The 14,939-nt window shown below is 37.0% G+C and overlaps 1 protein-coding gene across 4 annotated transcripts in view; it reads left to right on the forward strand.

The window, feature by feature from the left end:
- fam107b (family with sequence similarity 107 member B) overlaps nucleotides 1–14,939 on the forward strand; it is a 75,864-nt gene that overhangs the window by 19,109 nt on the left and 41,816 nt on the right. The gene's annotated exons all lie outside the window — the stretch shown is intronic.

The following is a 14,939-nucleotide window of genomic DNA, read 5'->3' on the forward strand; positions in this document are numbered from 1 at the left end:
ATAGACAGTGACTTGGCTAGAATTTGAACCCACTATCCAAGAAGTGTGTACCTGCAGTGTTAGCTAGTGCATCATTTTTCTGCTTTGAATATGATTTTGCTTAACAGAAATAGTGGAAAAGTAGGCAGGAAAAGGCTGTTGTTATAATAATCAAATTTTGATGATTCGTTTTAGGCAGCCTAAATTAGTTTTTCCAGATATATTGCATTTATTGCCTGCATGTGTTTCGTCAATCCATCTATAATTACACAAATGCTGAAAATGTTAGAACTCTAAAGCAAATAGGATTTTCTTTTTATATAACCATTATACTTAAGAATTAAGTGATGGAATGCATCTATTTGTATGCAGGTAGCCTGGTTTAAGTTTTTAGTCAATCTCCCAATTAAAATATCTTTTGATGAAGCCATTTGAAAGTCTCACTTGCTTCTGAAATGCATTCAAATTATATATTCAGTTAATCTTTCCATAGACTCCATTCCATTTCTGAATCTTGCAACTGTTACTGCATACTTTATCTATTGAGGAAAAGGTTGCATACTGATATTGGAAAAATTTGTAAATGATGACCGTTTTTTCCACTATGTTGTTCTTTGTAGCTGGATGAAAATGGTAATGAGGGAAGAGCTCAATGCACATCCCATACAGCTGGCTGTGTATATTTTACATTTTGCATTTGCGTTTTATTATAAACCATCTGTGGGGCACTGTTTTAATAGTTAGTATTTGCCACTTGATTTTTTTTTTCTTTCGTGAGAGATCACTCAAAGTTCAACTTTGATAATCACTTATCAATCACATTTGTAACTTTGACAGATGCAGTGTTTATACTACAGACGTTTATACTACAACATTTTACTTTTACTCTTCTTGCTGCGGAAAACCCTTGCTTACAGAATCTATCTAATACACAAGAGTGCTTGGCAAAACAGTACCAGGAAATGGACCCCCCTACTGTATATTAAAGTTTTTTGTATTTTTTTTTCTATGTAGTTTGGTGTTGGCAAATTGAGTATAATGACTTTTATTTAAGTGTTCCTGATTATGATATGGGCTGTTTCATTATTTTAACACTTTACGGACATAGATTATGATTCAGTGATTTGCGATCAACTTTATATATTCTTTGTTTTTTCTTAAGTGTATGAGATTGTACCCCCTATAATTTAAGCTGAAGCAATATGGATGTAAGGGAATAATAATATTTTGCCATCTCTCATTTAATGCTGTGATATCCTTAACTCAGAGCCTAAATCCTCCTAATCAGCGCTAACAACTGAAATATCATATATTTGATCAATAAATAATAGCAGCTTAAATCTTGTTCTGTGACTAAGCTTGAAGTTAAAATAAAATAGAAGAGAGAGACAGAGAGGTTGGGAGCATGCGCTGATTACAGCACGTTGCCTCACCCACCATGTGATGAACCACCCGGTTCTGAGTGCAGTCGTACAATGGGTAAATAGAAGAGGTACTTTTTTATCAGTACCAAAACTGAAAGGGCTGCAGGGACTTTTATTAGGTCCTGCCTAAAATGTACATTATACAACTACAATTAAAAAATAATTTTGTTCATGAAAGACATCATTTTTTATACTTGTCAATGAAATTTGTATTTTATATTATGTGTTTTTTTTAATCCATCCATTTTATGCCACTTTTCCAGGACCTGATTACAGTGGCAGCACTCTGAACAAAAATGCAAAAACGTCCCTTTTCGTCACCTCCTCCATCTACTCTGGGGTGGATACTGTAACCTTAAGGGGGAACCAGAGTGCCCCAAACCACTGACGCATTAAAGTACCACACGTTTGAAGAATAAAATAAAGAGTCTTTATTCTCCTCACAAGCACCTTTCCAAATCTCCTCTTTGACCAACTGTACAAGCACAATAAAAATACACAATAAGCACGCAATTCGTCCTCCTTTTATAACCTCCGATGAGTTTTGCCCGCTGCCTCCTGACTCTGACTTGTCCATATGTGGCAGCAAGCTTCCTTTTATGCTGGACATGGAAATGCTTCTGGTCTAGGAAGCACTTCTGGGCCATAGACAAAGTAGGGTGGTTCTCCCCTGACAGAGCCCATTACTGATCCTAAGGGACCCCTACAGTGCTGCACTTCCAGACTCCATTTCCCTTGCACCCCTGCAGGTGTCCCAACTGGGTTCGCATACTAGGACTACTGCCACCTAGCGCTTAGGGGATGGAACCACTCCCAAATTCCAGCTTCAGCTGGTTCATCCATTATTTTATACCGGCTGGGCAGAGAGTTATCTTTCTGCCCAGCTGGGCAGTCTGTCTAATGTTTCCTCTTGAGCCTCCTGTCCAGGTAATAACCCGTGCTCCTCCTTGGCCAGAATGCCACAATACCAAGGCATTCCAAGGCCAGCTGAGTGATGTAATCTTTCAGGCATGTTCTGGGTCTACCCCATGGTCTTTTCCTGGTTGGACATGCTCAAATTACTTCCCCTAATCAGAAAAGCAGTAAATCTACATTGAGCTTCTTCTCCTGAATGTCTGTGCTGCACATTGTATCTAAGGTTAAGCCCAGGCCCCCCAATGAGTGAAGCTGTTTTCTGACACTTATTTTTGTGATGTAATTCTTATGGTCACTACCCAACGCAAGAACACAGACATAAGTCAGTTTATTTATAAAATAAAATTAACTTTTTCTGTGCTGACAGAACTGTGCTGGGATGGTAGTTGAGACAGTTGTTGTTTCGTTGCTCAGTTTTTAATCACCTGTTTTTTGTTTTTTTTTTTAAAAGAGATGTGATTGATGCATCAGATGTTCAACCACATAATCCCCACACAGTGAAGTCTTTGTCAGTTTGGCCATTTCGTTTGAGAAACGTGGTCAGATGTTTTCAAGGATCTATCTTTTTGAGCATGACAGGTGTCAGTTGAGTAATGGCAATACATTTATTGCATGAATAAAATATCTAATATTGCATGAGGCTTGAGTTATGCAGCTGTTTTGTTTTACTTGGGTGGGGGACTGCACAACCCTCAAGTGTCTCTTTATTATATATAGAAAAATAAAAAAGAACCTTAGATGGTAGGATGGTGGTGAATTGGTTAATGAAACCCAGTACCTAGTTGTTGTTTACATGGGGCTGAAAGTTATCCCTGTGTCTGCATGTGCGTTTTACTTAGAATGCAAAGACACACACATTATGTTGCTTTGTAAGTTTTAACTGGCCCTGTGTTATTGTAGGTGTCTGATGGCATGAGTGAATTCTATGATGGACTGGTGCTCTCTCCAAGGATGATTCCTGCTTCGTGTCAAGTTCAGTCAAGGCAGACTTCAGGCGCCGTATGACCCTGAATTGAACTAAGTAGTTCAGAGAGGGCTGTTTCCTTAACTTCATCTCATGATTTTATTATGAATGTTGTTGGGTTTTTTTTTTGCTTTGCTTTTGAAAAGCAAATTGTAATGGTACTTGATGTGAAAGATGAATATTTACTGTATATTATTGATGCAGATATTTAAAGATCTCTTTAGCATTACCTTTAGTGCCATGCAGTGGGTTAGTGCCGCTGAATTTTGGATCTTGTGCCATAAGTTCCCAGCCTGTACCATGCTGTATTTGGAGTTTGCATATTGTCTGTATGTCACTGTGGTTTTTCCTTCAGGTATTTTGGCATTAATCCTATATCTCAAAAGGGTTATGCTAATACCATAGAAGGGCACTGAGTTTTGGTCTGGTGTAGTTAATTGAAAGATGCTTATGAGTAGAAAAAGTTTGTCTTTGGGTAGAGCAACTAAATAATTTTTTAAAGTCTAATCAGCAATCTTCATAACAATCTATTACCGTTTTAAGATGTTATATACAAACTACAAATTGTATGTTTCAGCAATTTTGACCTTTTTTTAATGTTAGTCATAACATATAATAGGACTGCATCATGAAAACATTGTGGACCACTGTTGCATACATGAAAAATCAGAGATTGGAGAATGGTAGCCACAGTTAAATTAAGTAAAGCTGATTATGTAAATGCTTTATTGCATCCATATTGTATTATTACTATTTTATTGAATCACATTATACTTCTTCTTTTTGGTAGGACAACATTCTACTAATTCCTTCATACTTATAATATATATTTACATTTGCTTTTTTGTTTTTTTATTATTTAAAAATTTTGCTCACAGATTAGATTAGATTAGATTTCTATCAAATTTTAATCATTTCTACTTAGTGCAATTACACGTATAACCATATAGACGAGCAAATATATTTATGATACATATGGTACATTTATATCTGTTTTTTTATATTGTATTGTTATTTGCAAATATTTGTGTGCACTTATTGAAGGTTTCAGTAACATTTTAATCAGTTGTTTCACTCAGTCAGGCAGACTCACATGTGAAACATTCTCTTAAATTTGAGTTTCACAGAATTCTCAGTCCTGTAGTACAAAAATATGATGACAGACAGTCAACTGTTTAAATGTGTTTTTCACTTTATAATAAAATATTTAAACAGATATAATTTGTCAAGTGTTAGCAAAGGCTAATGTCAAATAATTTGTAACTTGAATCTAAATGTTTACTCTTTCAGCTTTCAATGTTTAGACAATATTGACATAATCATTTCATAATGTCATTAGTAAATACTGCGTATGCACCCTACAGAATCTTTTTAAAAATGCTTTGAAATGACAATCTTTATTAAATGACTTGCACAAAAATGAAATATTGATTGATTAAGAAACACATGCAGTAATATATGAATATGTGGATTTTTTTAGTATTTGCAGGCACAGTTTATACTCAGTCACCCGGCTATGACCATGAAATTTACAGTTATGTGACAGAAACAACAAAGATATCTTCAAAATAATGATAAATCATAATTGCTGTCATATTTTTATTATTGTTGGGATAATACCATTATTCTGTCAATAGTTTTGTATTAATAGATTTAGCACCCTGTAGAAGTACTGGTATTTTTAAGTCCATTATTTGAAAAAAGAAAAAAATGCCATATTGTACTCACTCATTGCTCTTCTTTGCCTACATAAGCAGCCATCTCATCAAAGTTTCCCGGTGCTTTTCTCCATACTTCAAGGTGTGCAAGAAAAACTGACAGGTTTGCCTCATTTTAGGCATAGGTAAAGGGTCATATTGGTCATGCAGTTAAATAGGGATGAAATGTCAAGGTTACTTTATTGTCATCAGCAACTGTGCACACGTACATAGTGAGGTGAGACAATGTATCTCCATGAGCCATGTTGTAGCATATAGCAACATACAATAAAGTGCAAGTTGTGACAGAAGCAATACAAAAACTATACAGCACAATAGTAAAAAAAATACAACCAGTAGACAATGTAATTGTATACATTTTTTGCATTCAGAATTCTGATGGTCTCTGGTATGAAGCTGTTTCTCAGGCTTGTAGAACCAGAGCAGAAACTACAATATTTATTTCCAGACAGTAGAAGAGAGGAGGGACCATGTAATGTGTGGGAATGGTCTTTTGCAATGTGTGTGTGTGATTTTTTTTTTTTGTATATTTATGATTTTTTATTGAATTTATTAAAAAAACATATAGCATTCCATACAGACAAAGTCAAAACTCAACAAAACTAAATTCAGATCAACTACCACACATGAGAAAGAGAGGAGAGCCAGTACCAAGAGTAAAGCAATTGAGAGTAGTAAAGACAGAAAGGAGTCTCTCCCCCCCAATATAAATTCTTATTATAAAATATTGTTAATTAGGTCCTGCCGGTTTTAAAAAAGTTTTGAATAAATTCGCTAAGTGAGAATTTGATTTTTTTCCAATTTCAAATAGTATATAACATCAGTTACCCACTGACTTATAAAAGGTGGTTTAGGATTCTTCCCGTTGAACAAGATAATTCTACGTGCTAATAGTGAAGCAAAAGCAATTATAGTTTTTGTCCTTCTCCATTTTAAGCCATCTTTTGCAATGTTACTGGCTCTGTTGTAGCAGTGGGTTTGATAACATTACAGTTCCCATACCAGACAGTGATACAGCTAGAGAACAGACTTTCAATGGTGCTGCTATAGAATGTAGTAAGGATTGGTGGGGGGGAGGCTCGCTGTCTGTGGTCTCTCTTAAATCCTGGCACAGCTGTTGACAATCCTTGTCATTAATCTGATACCTGAAACATGATTTTTTTTCATGCTCCAGAGAGAGCTCATGCAGATATGAAACATACACCACAGCGGCTTGTACTCTAATTTATTCATCAGTTTTGTGTTGTGCCTTTTTCCCATGAATTCTGCCCCACAGAAATCTGCAGAACCTGAGCAGTCTAATAAAGTACCAATTCTGGCAACTGCACTTGCTTAGTGACTTTGTTTCCTGAACCTACAACCTTGTTACTCTGACTCTTTATCCATTAGTAAAAGTGGCAACCTTTATTAGTTCAAATATTCTGCCTATATGATTTTCTTGAGTACATCATTTGTTAGTGAAATGTTTTGCCATACATTATCATTGCCATTTTATGGAAACTTCAAAGCTCTTTTTTAATTTTTATTTTCTCACTTGAGGTCTAGTGCATAAGGAACATTAACCTTCAAATAATATACAGGTAGTCTCCAGGTTACCGACATCCGACCTACGACTTACGAATGGGCCGCAGCTACAACGCATGTGCCTCAGTAACTGCCGTTCTGTCATCTTCGGCCTTGGGACGCAGGATGGACAGAGGCTGGAGGGGGGCAATTTCGCTGCTCGCGCAGTGTAGTGTCCTTCGGGCGGCTCCCAGTGGCAAGCGGTGTCATTGCCCGCCCACCACACATGGCTGCCCTGTTTGTTCTCTGTGGGCGGCTGGTAATGCTGCAAGCGGTGACCCAGTTGTGGCTAAACAGAGGCCATTGAGGGTAAACGGGGCGGCGGGGGGTACCATTGTAGTGTGCATCGGATGGCTGCCTATTGAATGGGGGTGATTCATTACCTGCCTTTAGCCGCACCATGTTCGTTCTCGGTGCGCAGATGCTGCAGGCAGCATACTGTAGTGGAGGTGACTGTGAGGTGAGCTGGTGATGAACCGCCCGTCGATGTCCCCATTCATTCTCAATAGCAAGCCTGATTGTACTGTTACGTACATAGCAGGGAGTTGTTGCTTGTCAGTACATCAGACGTGTTGACGAGGGGTGCCTTCCTGCTGTGATAGCGTGTACAGTGCTGTGCAGAAGAGCTCATCTTAATCTTTTGTCTTCACCCTTCAACAATGTCTCTGAAACACAAATCTTATGCAAGTGCTGGTGATACAGTAAAGAAGAGAAAAATCATCACCATTGAAAATAAAGTAGAAATAATAAAAAGGTCAGAGAGAGGTGAAACTGCATCATTCATTGGCAGAGCACTTGGTTACAGTCAGTCAACGATAGCATTTATTAAAATAATGTACCTGTTCCGACTTACATACAAATTCAACTTAAGTACAAACCTACAGTCCCTATCTTTTATATAACCCAGGGACTACCCTTATACATATTGTGTAAACACTCCAAGTAAAATTACGTTGGCATAGTGTTCACTTTAGAGAAGTGCCATGTAAAATTTCTTTATCTTTGTATTATTTTGTCATAGGTTTTCTCTTTTTTTTTTTTTCCATGTGTCAGCTGCTGTGATAAACAATGACATTCATTAATGATTTGTATCAAAATGTTTAGCTTTAACAAAGAATATGTAGAAGAAAAGTAACAAAATTATGTTTCAAGCTGTTACCAATACTTTTTGTTTAATATTCTAAAGTTGGTTATTGGTCCATATGGATATAATTTAGTGGTATAAATGTGTTAATTATTGTGCTGTTGATACATTGTTGTACATTTATGACAAACACAATATTGACAGTGGACAAATTTTACCTGAAACTCCATAGTTACAGTAGATTTACTTGAAAAGACTATTTTGACCATCTTTCGATTGGTAAAGCCATTTGATGTTTTATAACTAATTATGGTTTCAGCTTCACTTAGCTGTAAATTTAACTTTTTTAATTAAGACTAGTCATCGCCATTGTTTCACCCAGAATGCCAATCGAAATAATACTATGATTCCTTCCTTGAGCTAGATGCTGCTGGGAGAAGGTCCTTGACTCTGAATTTTTTGATGTGAGCGTGTGAATGGTATGTTATGAAATAGGCTTTCTGCTTAATTTATATAATAAAGATTTGATTTTGCAATTTTGAAGCTTCTTCACAGGTATAAAGCAGCAGATTTACACAAGGTACTGTATACAAGAATTGCATAGATAACAGGTTTAGGAATTCAGCCATATTTAATTGTTAGTCTTGTGTTCAGTAGGAAGTGACTGGTTATGTCAGTTTCCTCTATAGACTTAGCCAGTGTTGGTTTTGTGCTATACCCCATTTTGCATTTTGTTGTAAACAAAGGAAATTGTGGTTTCTCCACCTTAACCTGACAGGAACTCAACAGAGTTCATGTGCTAATACTAATACTGGGGGTTTAGAGTTTGCATATACCTGTGAAGATTACTTACACTTTTTTTTTTTTTGGAAAGGTCAGAATCCTTTTCCACTCACTTTTGCATTAAGTAGGGAAAACATCTTTAATATAATTGTGTTGTTTTCTTCAAAATATGAAATACTAGCAAAATACCTGCGCTTCGCAGCGGAGAAATAGTGTGTTAAAGAAGTTATGAAAAAGAAAAGGAAACATTTTAAAAATAACGTAACATGATTGTCAATGTAATTGTTTTGTCACTTTTATGAGTGTTACTGTGATCACGGATTTGATTATCATTATTTCTTTCAATCAGGTTCGTATTTGGAGGATGTGTTGTGTTCAAGTTACTTTCCGTGTTTGTCAATCGTTGTAAAGATAACAGGTTTCATTCATCAAAGTGTTCACTACCTAAATCGGTACTCGTGAATCTAAGATGTTTAACAGGCATTCCCGGTATTAAGTTGTGGATTTGCCTGCGAATATTTAGCAGCAGCATGTCTATGAACGTAATTTAAACTTAAGCTTTACACCTTGCTTTCCTATTGATATGTGTACAAAGGCTTGTTCAGTGTCAGAGGGTTGTTCGTTTCCTACTTCATCAATAAGCAGCTCGTCTTCCTCTTTATCTGAGACATCACACACAGCATGCACGGGTTTACCTTTCCCAGTCCTGCAAAGTCAGTTGACGTGAGCCGCTCGGAGTACATGCATCGAAGGTTCTCAGCTGTGCTTGTGCTATCTCGTGCGATCTTGTGATGTCCACGGCTTTATTTAATGTTAGCTCAGACCCGGCACTTAAACGTTTCTCTCACACTTTTGCTGAGTTTGTGCCAAACACTATTCTATCCCTGACCATCTCATCTTCGTTTGCATAAGCACAGTCCTTCACCAGCGAATATTTCGCGGCAGCGTGTCTATTGGATAGCTGCTGACGGACGGCCTTATATGGGCAGGCACTCAATTACGTGGGAGGCATGACGATGAGGGACGCAAATCCGCCTCACATGGCGACCGAGCTGCAGGCTTTGGCCGTATATCTGTACGTAAGTAGGTTCCAGTTATGACTGTTACGCGTAGAATTTCGAAATGAAACCTGCCTAACTTTTGTAAGTAAGCTGTAAGGAATGAGCCTACCAAATTTCAGCCTTCTACCTACACGGGAAGTTGGAGAATTAGTGATGAGTCAGAAAGGCAGTGAGGGCTTTGCCTTTTATTAGTATAGATTACAGTAGGCTGAATCATTATTCAGCCTGTCCTAGTGGCATTTGGCAGAAAACAGAAATCTGACCCACTCTCACCCATATTTGTACGTACTACAGCTATTGCTGCTGCTGTTAGTACAACTACTACTAATGCATAATGGCATAGCCAAATTGGAATTGCCACTTAATCCAAACTGAATGTCTTTTGAATTGTGATAGGGAAGCTAGTGTGTTTGATGTGAAATTCAAACCCTGGATTCAAGATCAATGAGTCAAAACTCGATTTGTAAATAAGCTGATAGCAAAAAACAATCTTTTCAGCCCCTGAGTACAACTACTACTAATGCATAATGGCATAGCCAAATTGGAATTACCACTTAATCCAAACTGAATGTCTTTTGAATTGTGATAGGGAAGCTAGTGTGTTTGATGTGAAATTCAAACCCTGGATTCAAGATCAATGAGTCAAAACTCGATTTGTAAATAAGCTGATAGCAAAAAAACAATCTTTTCAGCCCCTGCTCTTCTTTTTTTTTTTTTGCATCAAACTTCCTGCAGTATAAACAAAGAGCAGCAAGTCAAGGCTTGTTTTAGCAACGAGCAAGGTGCTATTGGAATATTCGCTCTTCCTGCCCGGCATGCACTTAACGGGAAGTGTCGTCATCATTGTCAGTCTAGTCTGAGACTTGTGTCCTAAAGGGAATTATTTTACTGAAAAGTCTTTATTATTTTTTTGCATTATAATATGCAGGGTGGCAGTGTCACCCCAACTCTTTTTCACTGTCTTTGTCATCTTTTAGAATACACAGAATACTGTTAACACGTCCGCCATGGGGGTGGTGGAGTGCACTGACTCTTTTTCTCCTGCAGACCTTTCCCAGGAAATCCCACCAGTAACCGGTGCCTCAACTCGAAGCACTTCCCTTGTAGTTCTGGCCCCAAGGACGACATCACTTCCTCCAGACTCCCTATAACGCCTCTTTCACTTACTCTGCATTTCAGTTCTGTTTTGGACTCAGTCTTATAAACTACTCTGTTCTTACAATTCTTTACTTTTGCAGTCAGAAACATATTATATGGGTGGCTGCCCCAAACCTTTGTCATGTCTGGAGTCTCTTTTTATAACAGAAATGGTGGAAATTTATTTTTTTTTTTTTAAATTAAGACTTTTTTCAGATAGGTACATTACAGAAACAAACAATATAACATAATCTAATTATGAGACGCATTTTATTTTCTTTTATGCCATATCTATAATGAATACATATTTGAGTGTATATTTTATTAATTAAAGTATGTATTTTAAGAAAATTGTATTTATTTTAGTATTTTACGGTCACTGAACAATAACCCAGCAGAATTTATTTTGTTAATAAAAAATGAGCATTTAACACCTGTGGTCTATAGCTTAATTATAAAAATACACATTAATATAGGATATAAGTCTTCTATGTGTCTGGTTATGTACAAGCTTAGTGTAAAAAGCTTTTTAAAGGGAAAGAAAATCTGAATCGGTCGATCAAGTAACATGAAATTGGTGATCAGTATCGGCCTTAAAATACCTGATTGAAACAACCCTAGTGTTAAACATTCTTTTTTGGCTGTATTTACTTAGATTTTGCTTAAGTGTGCTTGGCCTAGCAATGTTAACTGTTCATTGAAGCCTAAGCCACAGCACTAGCCAAGACATGCCTAAGAGGGAAAGTTCTGTGTTATTTATTTTTAAATCTTCAGTTTGCTCAGGGATAGCCTTTTGAAACTAGTGGATGTTTAACAGCCGCTTCATAGAATACATTTGAACTAGCTGTCTGTGGCTTTAACAACTTTGTTTATCCAATACAGTATATCCTGTTGCCTTAGTGAGGTACTGGAGAGACAGAGGCCTTAGGGCATGTACAAACAGCAGAACATTTTAATAAACTTCCAAGTTAATAAGTGCTTGTGTTTTCACACAGTGCTCCATTGTTGCTATTTTATTTCTGTTTTCTGTACTAGTTGCTCATTTTCCCCTTTATATTGGAACTGTATGCTTTACAGTTTATTACACATACAGTATTTGTTTTGAATTGCCAAGAGTCCAGATGATGTACAAGTTTGGTACCCTGATTTTTACAGTGGCATGATGGTGCATCAGTTAGTGTTTCTGTCTCTAAACTAAGTTTTAAAGTTTCTCAAATCCTGGGTTCAGATCTCAACAAAAGGTAGTATATTGTGTACATTGTAAATATTCTTTACATATCTGCCTGCCTTTTTTTTTTTTTCCCTTTAACTATGGGTACTTAAGTTTTCTTCCCCGTCCCATGTTATCTTCAGGTTATTTGATTATTGTAAATTGGCTTCTGTCTTTTGCAACTCTGAACTGAATGAAGCAAGTTGAATAAAGCGTTGATAAAACATTGGTTGCCTTGAGAAATATTTAGTTGCAATACTGTAATCAAAGGCTCTATATAGAACAAATTTCTTCACTGTAATTGATGAAACAAAAAAGTTAACATGCAGTTTGAAGAAAAAGTAAATACTATTTTTTTTTTTTTTTAAACTTATTTCATTTTTCATGCATTTGTAAAAAAAAAAAAAACCTGGCGTTTTCTGAAAAGCTAAGGGAATTTAATTAGAGATGGCTTCATAGGAACATTATCAAGATTTTCTTCAAGTGAAATATTGAATTGTGGAGATAAAGTGGAAATCAGGAATCATTTATTCACAGAGTGCCTTGAAAATTTGAAGCAGCTTTCAAACATATCTTGCACAACTATCAGTGTAGGTTTGCCAAGAACTAACCAAACAAGACTGATGGATTGAATAGTCTGAGGATTTTTTTTTTTTAAATCATGGCTTACCTGGCCTGTAATGCCTGAAACATATTGAACATTTCATGTTTACAGCGCTATAGCTATTTATTTAGTTGACATTTTCCAGTTATCTAGTCAATAAACCAAATGCTGTACACCTCCTTTCATGGATTACTTGTTAAAAGAAACCTAACAAATAGCAAGTGGACAAAGAGAGTGCTTTCTGTAGTTCTACAGTTTGAGTGCTAGTAATGGTAATGACTTGGTCAAGAGAATCATTGATGGATCAGTAGTTTTGTGATTATAGTCTAAGGCTTGATCTCATTCATTACCTTTCCTAAAGTGTGTCCAGTTATATTTTGGGCTGTTTGAGATTTCAGTTAATTCCGTGTTTCAGTAAATGACATGTTTTTTTCTTGAAGTACTCCATTGGAACAGAAATCACTGTGCATAAAAAATGAGCTTGCCTTTTGTTTGGAGAGAACTTTAAACTTTGCAAAAAGTCTGTGAAGATTATAGCTGTCTACCAGGGATTGCATGACATCACATCATTAAATAGCAAAATGAAGAATGTGGTTTGTGGGCAAGTGATCCATCCTCCACAGTCATGTTGCTTTATGAGGTATTAAACTGTGTATTCACAACATATGATTAAAGCTGCAGTAATTCTGTCTTTATTATGTGGTCAGGTGTAGCTTTTTAATTGCAAAAAAAATCTTATTAAAAATAACACGTTTATTCACTAGACTTTTGCCACAAAATTCAAAAGACCCTCCATCACTAACCATTTATACTGGTTTTAAACCTACTTTTGTCACCCTGTGTTTTAATTGGATCTGTAGAATAGAATATATCAAGGCCAGTGGCATAGTGACACTGTGATTATCACTGCAAGTCTTACAAATTCAGAATCCTAGGTTTCAATCATGTACATAGTTGTTTCCTTGTGCAAACCTTAATGGTTTCTCTGTGTGCAACTGGATTCTTTTTTTTTCCCACTCTGTCTTCCTCCTATATATCAAAGTCATCTAGGTTAGTTTGATTTGCAGTTGTAATTTTGCCCTGTGTGATGGGTAAGTATATGATATATTCATACAGTCATGTGAAAACATTAGGACACCCTTTGAAAGCATGTGATTTTTTGTAACATTTTTAATAAATGGTTATTTCATCTCCGTTTCAACAATACAGAGAGATTAAAGTAATCCAACTAAACAAAGAAAACTGAAGAAAAGTCTTTTCAAGATCTTCTGTAAATGTCATTCTACAAAAATGCCTATTCTAACTGAGGAAAAGATAGGACACCCTCACATGTATTCCCTCTTAAATTGGCTCAGATCTCACACAGGTATATCACACCAGGTGCACATAATTAGTAGATCGTTACTCTGCATGTTGAATGAGGCTTGCCCTATTTAAACCTCAGACATTTAGTTTGGTGTGCTCCTGACTGTTGAAGTGAGAGTGAGCACCATGGTGAGAACAAAAGAGCTGTCAGAGGACTTCAGAAAAAAGATTGTAGCAGCCTATGAGTCTGGGAAGGGATTTAAAAGATCTCAAAAGATTTTGAAATCAGCCATTCCACTGTCCGGAAGATAGTCTACAAGTGGAGGGCTTTCAAAACAACTGCCAACATGCCCAGGACTGGTCGCCCCAGCAAGTTCACCCCAAGAGCAGACCGCAAGATGCTAAAAGAGGTCTCCAAAAACCCTAAAGTGTCATCTCGAGAACTACAGCAGGCTCTGGCTACTGTTGATGTAGAAGTACATGCCTCTACAATCAGAAAGAGACTGTACAAGTTTAACTTGCATGGGAGGTGTGCAAGGAGGAAACCTTTGCTTTCCAAGAGAAACATCGAGGCCAGACTGACATTTGCCAGAGATAAAGTTGACAAAGACCAGGACTTCTGGAATAATGTTCTTTGGACAGATGAGTCCAAAATTGAATTATTTGGACACAACAGCAGAGGACATGTTTGGCGTAAACCAAACACAGCATTCCAAGAAAAGAACCTCATACCAACTGTGAAGCATGGAGGTGGAAGTGTCATGGTTTGGGGCTGCTTTGCTGCAGCAGGACCTGGTCAGCTCACCATCATAGAATCCACGATGAATTCTACTGTGTATCAGAAGGTGCTTGAAGAACATGTGAGACCATCAGTTAGAAAATTAAAGCTGAAGCGGAACTGGACCATGCAACATGACAATGACCCAAAACATACTAGTAAATCAACCAAAGATTGGCTGAAAAAGAAGAAATGGAGAGTCCTGGAATGGCCAAGTCAAAGTCCAGATTTGAATCCCATTGAGATGCTGTGGGGTGACTTGAAAAGGGCTGTACGTGCAAGAAACCCCTCAAACATCTCACAGCTGAAAAAGTTCTGCATTGAGGAGTGGGGTAAAATTTCCTCAGACCGATGTCGAAGACTGGTAGATGGCTACAAGAACCGTCTCACTGCAGTTATTTCAGCCAAAGGAGG

Source organism: Polypterus senegalus, chromosome 8 (genome assembly GCF_016835505.1).
Source record: "Polypterus senegalus isolate Bchr_013 chromosome 8, ASM1683550v1, whole genome shotgun sequence".
Taxonomy (NCBI): Eukaryota; Metazoa; Chordata; class Cladistia; order Polypteriformes; family Polypteridae; genus Polypterus; species Polypterus senegalus.